Source organism: Crinia signifera, chromosome 3, assembly GCF_055691185.1.
Source record: "Crinia signifera chromosome 3, ASM5569118v1, whole genome shotgun sequence".
NCBI classification, from domain to species: domain Eukaryota; kingdom Metazoa; phylum Chordata; class Amphibia; order Anura; family Myobatrachidae; genus Crinia; species Crinia signifera.
Genome location: NC_139219.1, coordinates 338,680,517 through 338,692,891, shown reverse-complemented (window position 1 = coordinate 338,692,891; position 12,375 = coordinate 338,680,517). Strand labels below are relative to the sequence as shown.

At 45.9% G+C, this 12,375-nt stretch overlaps 1 non-coding gene across 1 annotated transcript; it reads left to right on the top strand.

The window, feature by feature from the left end:
- Positions 1–8,057: 8,057 nt before the first annotated feature.
- On the top strand, positions 8,058–8,130 carry TRNAA-AGC (transfer RNA alanine (anticodon AGC)). Its single transcript has one exon. It is a non-coding gene; the product is annotated as a tRNA-Ala (tRNA).
- The last annotated feature ends 4,245 nt before the right edge of the window (positions 8,131–12,375 follow it).

The following is a 12,375-nucleotide window of genomic DNA, read 5'->3' as shown; positions in this document are numbered from 1 at the left end:
CATTCGTATTTGTAAATACAAATACGAATGTCCCATCATTTGGAATACGAATTGTTGTATTTTTGGGATTGTAAATCCCGAAAATAATGTGTAAAAAATAGGTGTATTTCTGCCTACGAATACACCTATTTTTTACGAATCCATTTTGGTAAATTTCCCCCCTTACGTCTAAAATACAAGAAGCCCAAATTCACCCTATGATCTGGTCGGATCATTGTCCCATCTCCACAACAATTACCACACTAACCTCCTGCCCGACTTCATCTAACTGGAGGATCAATGATTCTCTCCTCCACAACGCCGAGCTTTCTACCCAAATCAGAGACCAACTACTCGAATATTTCAAATTTAATAACCTCCCAGACACATCCCCGTTAACAATATGGGAAGCTCATAAAGCAGTATTACAAGGTTACCTTATAAGTATGGCCTCCAGATACCGAAAATCAATAAAATCCCGTCTCAATATCCTAACTACTAAGCTTCAAACCTTGGAACACCAACACAAACTCTCTCCCACTCAATCTAACTTTGACCTTCTCTCTAAAGCTAGAGCTGATCTATAGCTTCTTCTCTCAGAATGTACCGCTAAATCGCTCCAGAAGTTGAAACAAACATTCTATGAGAAAGGAGATAAGGCAGATCAATTACTCGCTTTGAGACTCAGATCCCAACACTCGCGAAATAACATTCTAGCTATCAAAACTAAAACTGGTATCTTATCCCACTCTCCCTATATCATTAGTCAAGAATTTCAGAACTTCTACTATAACCTCTATAATCTGAAAAATGATTTAACAAGCATAGATCCCAATACCAAGATAATCTCTGAGTTTCTCCAAAAAGCTAACCTCCCGAAACTATCCGAGCAATCCTCAGCAAAATTGAACCAGGAGAAATACTGAAGGCCCTAGGTGACCAAAAACCATCTAAGGCACCCGGTCCTGACGGTTTCTCGGCTACCTACGACAAGAAATATGCACATATCCTGATCCCTCATCTCAGAGCGGCGTTTAACGCAGTTCTCCACGGATCTCACTTCCCTAAATCAATACTAGAGGCCAGGATAATAGTGATCCATAAAGAAGGGAAAGACCCTTCTGAATGTGCCAGCTATAGACCCATCTCTTTACTAAATATAGACATCAAGATGTATGCTAGAATCATGGCCTCTCGCCTCAGTGGTGTTCTCCCTGGCTTGATTCATTATGACCAAGTAGGCTTCATTCCGCCGGGCCACCAGGCCAGGGATAACACCAGAAGGGCATTTGAACTCGTCCAGATCCTCAATAACATACATACTCCTTCTCTTATCCTTTCTTTAGATGCCGAGAAGGTGTTTGATGGCATTTCATGGCCCTTTTTATTTTAGACCCTCCGAGCCTTCGGATTATCTGCTGAATTCCTAACCACGGTCTCTGCACTATATGCGGCCCCATCTGCCCGTATCCTCACTAACGGAACCCTCTCTGGCTCCTTCTCACTTTCCAATGGTACTAGACAGGGTTGCCCACTTTCACCCCTAGTCTTCGCCATGGTTATTGAACCACTGGCGGCTAGGATCAGACTCTCTGAGACAGGGGGGTTGAGGCAGGCACGCATCAATATAAAATATCGTTATTCACTGATGATGTTCTACTATCCTTAACCCAACCCCAAAAATCACTTTCAGCCATCTACGAAATTATCGACGAATATGGCACCCTTTCGGGATATAAAATAAACTTCACCAAATCCAAAGCCATGCTCTTACATACTCCCCCTCCATTAAAAGCATCCCAACTTTCCTCCTACCGATTAAAATGGCAAACTGACAAAATTAAATATCTTGACGTATACATAACCTCTAAATACGAACTCCTCTATAAAGAAAATTTTTCTCACCTCCTGAACAAAATCAAACAAGAACTCAAAACTTGGAAATCATATATCATCTCGTGGTTTGGGAGGATCTCTGCTACCAAGATGATTATCCTACCACATATCCTCTATCTCTTTCAAACACTACCACTCAAAGTTCCCAACCAAACCCTTAAAAATATCCAAACTTCACTCTCCAGATTTATATGGAACAATAAACCACCGAGAATAGCTTTTAGCTCCCTCAAATTACCCAGATCGAGAGGTGGAAGAGGCCTCCCTGATGTTAGGTATTATTGCTTAGCTTCACACCTGAGCCAGATTATCACTTCCTTTGCCCCTTTGGGCTCAATAGCTTGGATTGATTTAGAAACACAATTCTTAGGCCTCGGATCGCTAGCCTCAATTTGGAGTTTTAAATAATCCCACAGACCTGCTCTCGCCGGTGTCCTCCCCTCGCTTAAATTTCACCTCTCACTGTGGGATAACTCCTTTTTCAAATACAAACTGTCCTCTTGCCCCTCTCCCCTTACCCTCCTATGGGACAACCATGCTTTCCTCCCTGGAACTTCTCCCTCATCCTTTGCACTTTGGGTTAAATCTAGGATATGCTTTGTTTCTGATCTAGCAAACCAAAACTCATGGTTCTCCCTGGCAGAAATAAATAACAAATTTCCCCTCGCTGATGCCTCCTTTGTTTGAATTCTTTCAAATCTGACATTTTCTCTCAAACAGAGATACTACGTTCTATGACTCCCTTTGAAAGATTATGTGCAGCGGACCCTCTCTGTAAGGGCATGATCTCTCAAATTTATAACTTATTAATCGACACAACTGCCCCTAAACTTATTCACCAGGAATCAGAATGGGAAAGGGACTTAGGCGCCCCACCAGATGAAAAATGCTGGTAGGAAGTTTGCAAGGGTATTGCAAAAAGCTCAATATCTACCCGTATCAAAGAGACTGCATATAAACTCTATTATAGATGGTACCTCACCCCCGATAAACTATCCAAGATGTTCCCCACGGTCACACCGAATTGCTGGTGCAAATGCGGACAAAGGGGATCTCTCCTCCATATATAATGGACCTGTCCCCAAATAACCCCCTTCTGGGAATAAGTCCATACTCCTATGAACTCTCTATCAGGCCTCACTCTTCCCTTTGATCCCTGGACCTTCCTGCTAGACCGCCCTTTCCAAGATGTTAACCCTCCCCTGAATAAATTACTCTCACATATCTTAGCTGCAGCAAAACTGGTCATTGCCAAACAATGGAAGTCCCCTGGTACCCCCCACTGACACTACTAACTAATTATGTTTGGTACATAGCCCACATGGAGAAGATAACTTATTTTCTTCACAAATGTTCCCAAAAGTTTTACGTTGTTTGGAATCCTTGGACATCTTTGATGTCCACCCCTCCCACAAACGTTCCCACGAATGACACCACACAATCGACCTTCCCTTTTAGTACACGACGCTCTGCCCCCCTCTCCTGGGGCTCATCTATTCCTTTCTCTTTCCGCTCTCTTCCACCTCCCTCTATTCCCCCTCTCTTGTTCTCCCATCCTTCTCCCCATCCCTCCCCTCTCTCCCTAGCTCAAATTAATCTACCTTTTGATCTATATCCTTAACGTGTTTAAATACAAAAATTTGTGAAGGCACCTTTCTATCTGTTACATGTATGTACAATCGTTCATATTGTGTGCTATCACTACTTTCAAAATAAAAAGTAAAAAAAAAGAAAAGAAAAACTAGGCCCCAAAGAGCACATGGACAAATAATGGTTGATAACTAGTTACTAACATGTGGTGGGGGCGCAAGGTATATGAGATGCCTTGTCAAGCTACAGTGTGGATGAGGGGTAGTCAGCCCCCTAAAAGTTGCAAGGAATAGAAAAGGGTACATTGCGCTATGCAATATGTAAGTCACTAAACAAAGAAAAAAATAAGCAGTGTGGGAGAAAAACTCTTGCACACACCACAATTATCTGGCGCTTGTTTTTATATTTTTTCTTTTTTTTTATATTTTTTTTATATTTTTATTGTATTAGACCTATCATGTGTATTATATGTATGAATTATCTTCTATATAATAATGTATACACTTGTTATGGTGCGTCCAGTATTCCTTCTGTCCAGTGGTATCTTCCTTGATTGATATACTCAGCAGAGCATGGTGTTTTAAAAAAAAACCTCATGTAAGTGACTAAGTCAGATTGAAATAAATGAAATTCCATGCAATTACGATTAGAATCAATTACCATACCATACCAAAGAGCACATAATGCAAAGAAAATAGGTGCATGTTAGGTCTGCTGCTGCTGCTTTTGTTATGAAGCTCTTGCTAAGCGACCTGGACTGGATTCTCTGTGCAGCAGTCCACCTGCACTGGATATCTCATTAGCTGGTTACCCTTCTTTAAGGATTCTGACCAGCTGCTCCCTGTTCTACTTCCTGTTTAGTCCCAGTGAGTTTTCAGCTGCTCACTGTGCAGTTCCTGGGTGCATCTCTCCCCCCCCCCCCCCCCCCGAGTTCCTAGCCGTATGTATTTAGCTCAGACTTTTGTCTCCAGCATACCTCAGCCTGTATTCACTTTCTTCCCAGTTTGGAGTTCTACACCTGCAGTTGAAATCCAATCCAGCAATCTTTATCTCCTGTCACTTACTCTGGGTATTGTGAGTCCTGCGGGATTTCTGCACATTGCAGCTAGGTCCTTTGTTTATATTCTGTTGTTCTATGAATATTTTGCTCCTGGGTTACTTATTTTATGTTTGCTTGATTATTAGCGACAGGGCCGTCTTTTGTTCTTATTTGCGATGAGGTCGCTATTGTACTTGTGTGTGCAACGAGGTTGCTTCTGGTTTTTGTGTGTTTTCTTATTGCTCATCTTCTAAGTCTCAGCCCTCCACTATTATCGTTATTTCCCTACCACAGTCCTCATCTTCAAGTTATTCTATACTTTATGTTATAATGGTGTGCAGGGGCGTAGGGAGGGCGGAGCTGGTGGAGCACATGCTCCAGGCGCCGATGGGGTGCAGGGCAGCGGCGCTGATGCTGTGCCTGCCCTGCCCTGCTTTGCCTCAATGGGGGGGATGGAGGGAGAGAGGGAGGGAGCGAGCTATGGAGCAACTACCAGCTGGTCATAAAGGCCCGCTGGCGCCTCCCCCTTCAGTTTATTCTCCTAAATTGATCAATATCCAGTTCATCTCCAGCTTCCTTCACCTTTTCAAGTATTTGTATGTGCTGGACTGTTTCTTATATCATTACCAATGTTATTATTTGAGCTGTACAGATTCAGTCAGACTTAGCTGATTAACCCCTTGAGTGGTATGCCCGGAAATTTTCCGGGCTCAGCTGCTCTGCCGCAGTGGGCTGTTCCGGAAAATTTCCGGGCATACCACTAATAGAAAAGGTGTGCAGGTGTGCACCACTGGCGCAGCACCTCTGGAGCACCCACCCCCCACACACACAAATCCCCCAGTCGTGTCCCCCCATCACCTTTCCTCCGGCGATTGGTGCGCCTGAGGTCCCCTGCCCTGCCAGCCAGTCGGCGCGGGACTCGGGAGCCCTCATCTCAGGCACCCGAGTCCTTCCGAGCCACGAGCATCCCCCAGCCTTCCGCCGACATCACTGCTCAATGTGACAGGCAGCTGAGAGGGGTGAGAGCGGCAGCAGGGAAGCGGAGGGAGGGAGAGACCTTGCAGCTTCCTGCACTGGTAGGTTTGTCCTGCCCCAGCAAAACCCACCACCCAAGGGGTTAAGCCATATACTCACACCATCAGCAATGTAGCTAGGTGCCATGGTGCCCGGAGCAAGGGTATGTTTCGCGCCCCCCTAAAAAAAATTGCACTGTAATGCCCATTGTGAGGTTAGCAGACTGACAGTAATACTGTAATTATGATATTTTATTATTTGTAGTGATGAATGTACACTTTAGTCAGTCTGTACCCTCTCGTACTCTATAGATATGTCTGTTCCCCATATATGTGTGTGTATTTCCAGATCATATAGTATTAGGCTGTAGAACTCCACAGTAATTAATGTACATTTTAGCCCTCTTGTTCTCTGCAGATGTTTCTATTCCCCATATCTGTGTGTACCATAGTATTAGACTGTATATTGCCCAATATGATCAGACAGGAAATGTCCACAGGGGGTGATCCAATTCCCCTGCTATTTACAGGAAGGTTATGTCCACAGGGGGTAATCAGGACATAACCAAATTACCTTAATTGTATTTACACTCCTTTGTGCCTTTCTGGACTCTAGTAGACTATTTGGAGCCTGACCCAGCAGGGGGGGGCAGCAGCAGTACCTGGGAGGGGGGATAAACCTGACTCTGGAATCCACCAATCGAGATCCAGTGCAAGCCCACTGATGGTATGGGCACGCGTGGGAATTTAGAAGGTTTTAAAATGACTTGTACACAGGCCAGCTCCTCATGTTAGTCGCAATCCTGGCTCAGGGGTCATACCCTCAACTGGATCTTGTGGAACACATCGTTTGCCCGGGGGGGGGGCATCCTACTAAGCTCTGGTGTGGAGCGTCCGTGCTGTGTGGATTTACACAGGTTTCGGCTATCACTGCTGTGTGGAATAAGTGATAGTTTTGTGATTTGGAACTGCTGCTACAAGGACTGCCATTTTGGACTGCTACCCGATAACGTTTATATGCTACCTGTGCCTCGTGTTCCTGTGTTTGTCTACTTGTGTGTGCTGTGATAAAAATAAACCATATTTTGGTTTCATCGGTACTTATGTATTATCTGGGCTCCCATGTTAAATGCACCCCATTTTTTCATACCCCTACTATCCAACTATGCATGGAGTTGATTTTATATAGTGTGGCGAGCGCAGCGAGCCACCGTGCCCGAAGCGTGGCGAGCGCAGCGAGCCCCGCGAGGGGACGTGGTCTCATAAGAAAAACGGGAGCCCAGATATTACATAAGTACCGTTTCATCTGCTCGGTGTCTGAGTGATTGAAGAACTTGTATCCTCACACCCATTACAGTGGCAAATGCAGGATTTTCATGGGGGGGGGGGGGTTCCTTCCACGGGTTTGAAGGGAAAAAATGCATGGACACCAGGGGCACACACATTGCAAGGGGACCCTGACACACATACACACACACACATTGCATGGGAGCCAGTGGCACACTGACACAAACACAAACACATTGCATGGGCACCAGGGGCACACATCCATTGCAGGTTCACATTGACACACACACATTGTATGGGCACCAGGGGCACACTGACACACAAACACACATTGCTTGGGCACTAGAGGCACACTGACGCACAAACACACATTGCATGGGCTACAGGGGCACACTGACACACATATACATTGCAAGGGCACACTAACACACATGTTGCATTCGCAACAGAGGCACACTGACATATATATTGCAGGGGCACACTTACACACACATTACATGGGCACCAGGGACACACTGACACACACATTGCATGGGCACACATACAGTGTATAGGATCGAGGGATATGCATTCCCCCTCCCTTCAAAAAAAGAATACCTTGGTGCTGAACTGCCTGCCTGTGTCTACTGATAACAAGCAGCTGGACTGGTGAGTAGCAGCCAGTGGGCACGTGTCCTGGAGCACTGCTTATACCTGCAGCGGTGCCTGGAGATGGCGCCTACCTCTGGCAGGATGCTGCTGTGGAGCTGGGGAATGGGGGAAGATCACTGTTCACCGCTCTCTGGTGGCAGAGACCTATACCCACAGCGGTGCCTGGAGACGGCGCCTACTTCTGGCGGGATGCGGCTGGGGGACGGGAGGAAGCTCTCTGCTCACCTCTCTCCGGTGGCAGATACAGAAGGGGGGAGGCGCCAGCGGGCCTTTATGAGCAGCTAGTAGTTGCTCCATAGCTCGCTCCCTCCCTCCATCCCCCCCATTGAGGCAAAGTAGGGCAGGCACAGCATCAGCGCCGCCGTCCTGCACCCCATCGGCGCCTGGAGCATGTGCTCCACCAGCTCCGCCCTTCCTACACCCCTGCACACCATTATAACATAGACACACTTTATAATATGTTGGCAAATAATGTTCCAATGGTCGTTGTTTGACTTAGCTAATTATGCCAACTACTCACATCATTTTAAAAGAGAGACACCTTATAATATGTTAGTAAATGATCTCCCAATGCCATTTTTTTTAAGCTTTCATTCATCAAAGGGGAATTAGCTCAGATGGTAGAGCGCTCGCTTAGCATGCGAGAGGTAGCGAGATCGATGCTCGCATTCTCCAAATGTTTTAGCCTTTCATTTCATTTGTAGATACCCTTCACAGTCCAAATGTTTTAATCTTTCATTTTATTTGTATATACCCTTCACAGTTACAAATAGTTTTTTGTCATGCAACATATAAAAATATTTAGTCAGACTTAGCTAATTATGACAACTACTCACACCATTTTAAAAGAGAGACACCTTATAATATGTTAGTAAATCATCTCCCAATGCCATTTTTTTGAACTGGTCATTCATCAATGGGGAAGAGGTAGCGAGATCGATGCTCGCATTCTCCAAATGTTTTAGCCTTTCATTTCATATGCAGGTACAGATGTAGCCTACCTGCTCTCATGAGACCAGGACATTGATGATTCTATAAAAATGATTTATCAATATTTCATTAGTCCCCTGCCAGAATACATATACCCCACCATGTGCTATTCCTATAATGTGTACCTCCGCAGGTTGCACACCCTGCTAGCTCTGACTTATGCAGTGCACCAAGCTGGTTGCCTCAGATGGCATCTCTGACTATACACGTGCCCACAGCAGTTGCCGACATTAGTAGCACTGACTATACACGTGCCCACACCAGTTGCCGACATTAATAGCGCTGACTAATCACGTGCCCACAGCAGTTGCCGACATTAGTAGCACTGACTATACACGTGCCCACACCAGTTGTTGACATTAGTAGCACTGACTATACACATGCCTACATCAGTTGCCGACATTAGTAGCGATGTCTACACACATGCTCACACCAGTTGCCGACATTAGTAGCGCTGACTATACATGTGCCAACACCAGCTGCTGACATTAGTAGCGCTAACTATACACGTGCCCACACCAGTTGCCGACATTAGTAGCGCTGACTATACATGTGCCCACACAAGTTGCCGACATTAGAAGCAGTGACTATACACGTGCCCACACCAGTTGCTGACATTAGTAGCGCTGACTATACACGTGCCCACACCAGTTGCCGACATTAGTAGCGCTGACTATACATGTGCCCACACCAGTTGCCGACATTAGTAGCACTGACTATACACGTGCCCACACCAGTTGCCGACATTAATAGCGCTGACTAATCACGTGCCCACAGCAGTTGCCGACATTAGTAGCACTGACTATACACGTGCCCACACCAGTTGCTGACATTATTAGCACTGACTATACACATGCCTACATCAGTTGCCGACATTAGTAGCGATGTCTACACACATGCTCACACCAGTTGCCGACATTAGTAGCGCTGACTATACATGTGCCAACACCAGCTGCTGACATTAGTAGCGCTAACTATACACGTGCCCACACCAGTTGCCGACATTAGTAGCGCTGACTATACATGTGCCCACACAAGTTGCCGACATTAGAAGCAGTGACTATACACGTGCCCACACCAGTTGCTGACATTAGTAGCGCTGACTATACACGTGCCCACACCAGTTGCCGACATTAGTAGCGCTGACTATACATGTGCCCACACCAGTTGCCGACATTAGTAGCACTGACTATACACGTGCCCACACCAGTTGCCGACATTAATAGCGCTGACTAATCACGTGCCCACAGCAGTTGCCGACATTAGTAGCACTGACTATACACGTGCCCACACCAGTTGCTGACATTATTAGCACTGACTATACACATGCCTACATCAGTTGCCGACATTAGTAGCGATGTCTACACACATGCTCACACCAGTTGCCGACATTAGTAGCGCTGACTATACATGTGCCAACACCAGCTGCTGACATTAGTAGCGCTAACTATACACGTGCCCACACCAGTTGCCGACATTAGTAGCGCTGACTATACATGTACCAACACCAGCTGCTGACATTAGCAGCGCTAACTATACACGTGCCCACACCAGTTGCCGACATTAGTAGCGCTGACTATACATGTGCCCACACAAGTTGCCGACATTAGTAGCAGTGACTATACACGTGCCCACACCAGTTGCTGACATTAGTAGCGCTGACTATACACATGTCCACACCAGTTGCTGACATTAGTAGCACTGACTATACACGTGCCCACACCAGTTGCCGACATTAGTAGCGCTGACTATACATGTGCCCACACCAGTTGCCGACATTAGTAGCAGTGACTATACACGTGCCCACACCAGTTGCTGACATTAATAGCGTTGACTATACACATGTCCACACCAGTTGCTGACATTGGTAGCGCTGTCTACACACATGCTCACACCAGTTGCTGACATTAGCAGCGCTAACTATACACGTGCCCACACCAGTTGCCGACATTAGTAGCGCTGACTATACATGTGCCCACACCAGTTGCCGACATTAGTAGCGCTGACTATACATGTGCCCACACCAGTTGCCGACATTAGTAGCAGTGACTATACACGTGCCCACACCAGTTGCTGACATTAATAGCGCTGACTATACACATGTCCACACCAGTTGCTGACATTAGTAGCGCTGACTATACATGTGCCCACACCAGTTGCCGACATTAGTAGCACTGACTATACACGTGCCCACACCAGTTGCCGACATTAGTAGCACTGACTATACATGTGCCCACACCAGTTGCCGACATTAGTAGCAGTGACTATACACGTGCCCACACCAGTTGCTGACATTAATAGCGTTGACTATACACATGTCCACACCAGTTGCTGACATTGGTAGCGCTGTCTACACACATGCTCACACCAGTTGCTGACATTAGCAGCGCTAACTATACACGTGCCCACACCAGTTGCCGACATTAGTAGCGCTGACTATACATGTGCCCACACCAGTTGCCGACATTAGTAGCGCTGACTATACATGTGCCCACATCAGTTGCCGACATTAGTAGCAGTGACTATACACGTGCCCACACCAGTTGCTGACATTAATAGCGCTGACTATACACATGTCCACACCAGTTGCTGACATTAGTAGCGCTGACTATACATGTGCCCACACCAGTTGCCGACATTAGTAGCACTGACTATACACGTGCCCACACCAGTTGCCGACATTAGTAGCAGTGACTATACACGTGCCCACACCAGTTGCCGACATTAGTAGCAGTGACTATACACGTGCCCACACCAGTTGCTGACATTAATAGCGCTGACTATACACATGTCCACACCAGTTGCCGACATTAGTAGCAGTGACTATACACGTGCCCACTGTCAGGTTAGCAAACTGACCGTAAGACTGTAATTATGATATTTTATTAGGTGTAGTAATTAATGTACTATTTTAGTCCGTCTGTACCCTCTTTATGTCTATATTCCCCCTATATGTGTGTGTAGTTCCAGATCACATATTATTAGGCTGTATAATCCCACCAGAAATGTATGTCTGTATTATACCATTGAGACCATTTGCCCGTGGTTACGTCACTGCCTCCAGGTAATGTTCTTAGTAAACTGCGATGGTATCATGAATAAGGGATTTGTGACTATGAAGTTAATTATGGCAGTCTTCCCAAATGCGTATTACTTAAATATTGTAACTGTGTATGTGGAGACAAATGGTCCGGCTAGAAGCGACCAAATGCTTAGATTAGAATCTGTTCAGTTTGTGTATAGTTTTTGGTTCAGGGATCAAAGGACCTCTTTATAGGCTGTTTAGTAACAGAGACAACAGGTAGTGGCAGAGACATACACTTCCCCCCCAAATAACAAGAAGCTAAAGGCTGGATAACACCAGGGTCACTCTCCAGAGAAGAGATCTGTTTACATGAAGGTGTGAAATCCCTCACATACACAAGCTTCAAAGCCAGATGAAGGGAGTGAGTTAATCAGCCCCTGGACAGGTAATAGGAGACCCTGTTACATTCATGCAACTGCACCCAGCATAGGAAGGGTTAAGAATTCCTGAGGGAGGGGGAGAGGGGTGCCTTTGGGATGTAAGTTGGGGTTTTGCAGGAAGAGAGGGGAGAGAATTGATGGACTGTCCTGGACTAAGAGGTTATGCTCTGTCTAGGTATCGTGTGGACTTATATGCTATCACTGCTGTGTGGGCTAAGTGATAGTTTGCCCTGTGGAACTGATCTGGGACTGTGACTATACAAGGACTGTCTGTTTGGGCCTGCTACCTGAATATCTTTCTACTCTGCAATTTACCTTTGCCACTGTTTATTGTCTATTTCGTGTGCTGTGATAAAAATAAACCATATTTTGGTTTCATCTGCTCGGTGTCTGAGTGATTGAGGAACTCGTACCCTCACATTTGGCGGCAGCGACAGTGGGATCATTCAGACACCAACCGTCGAG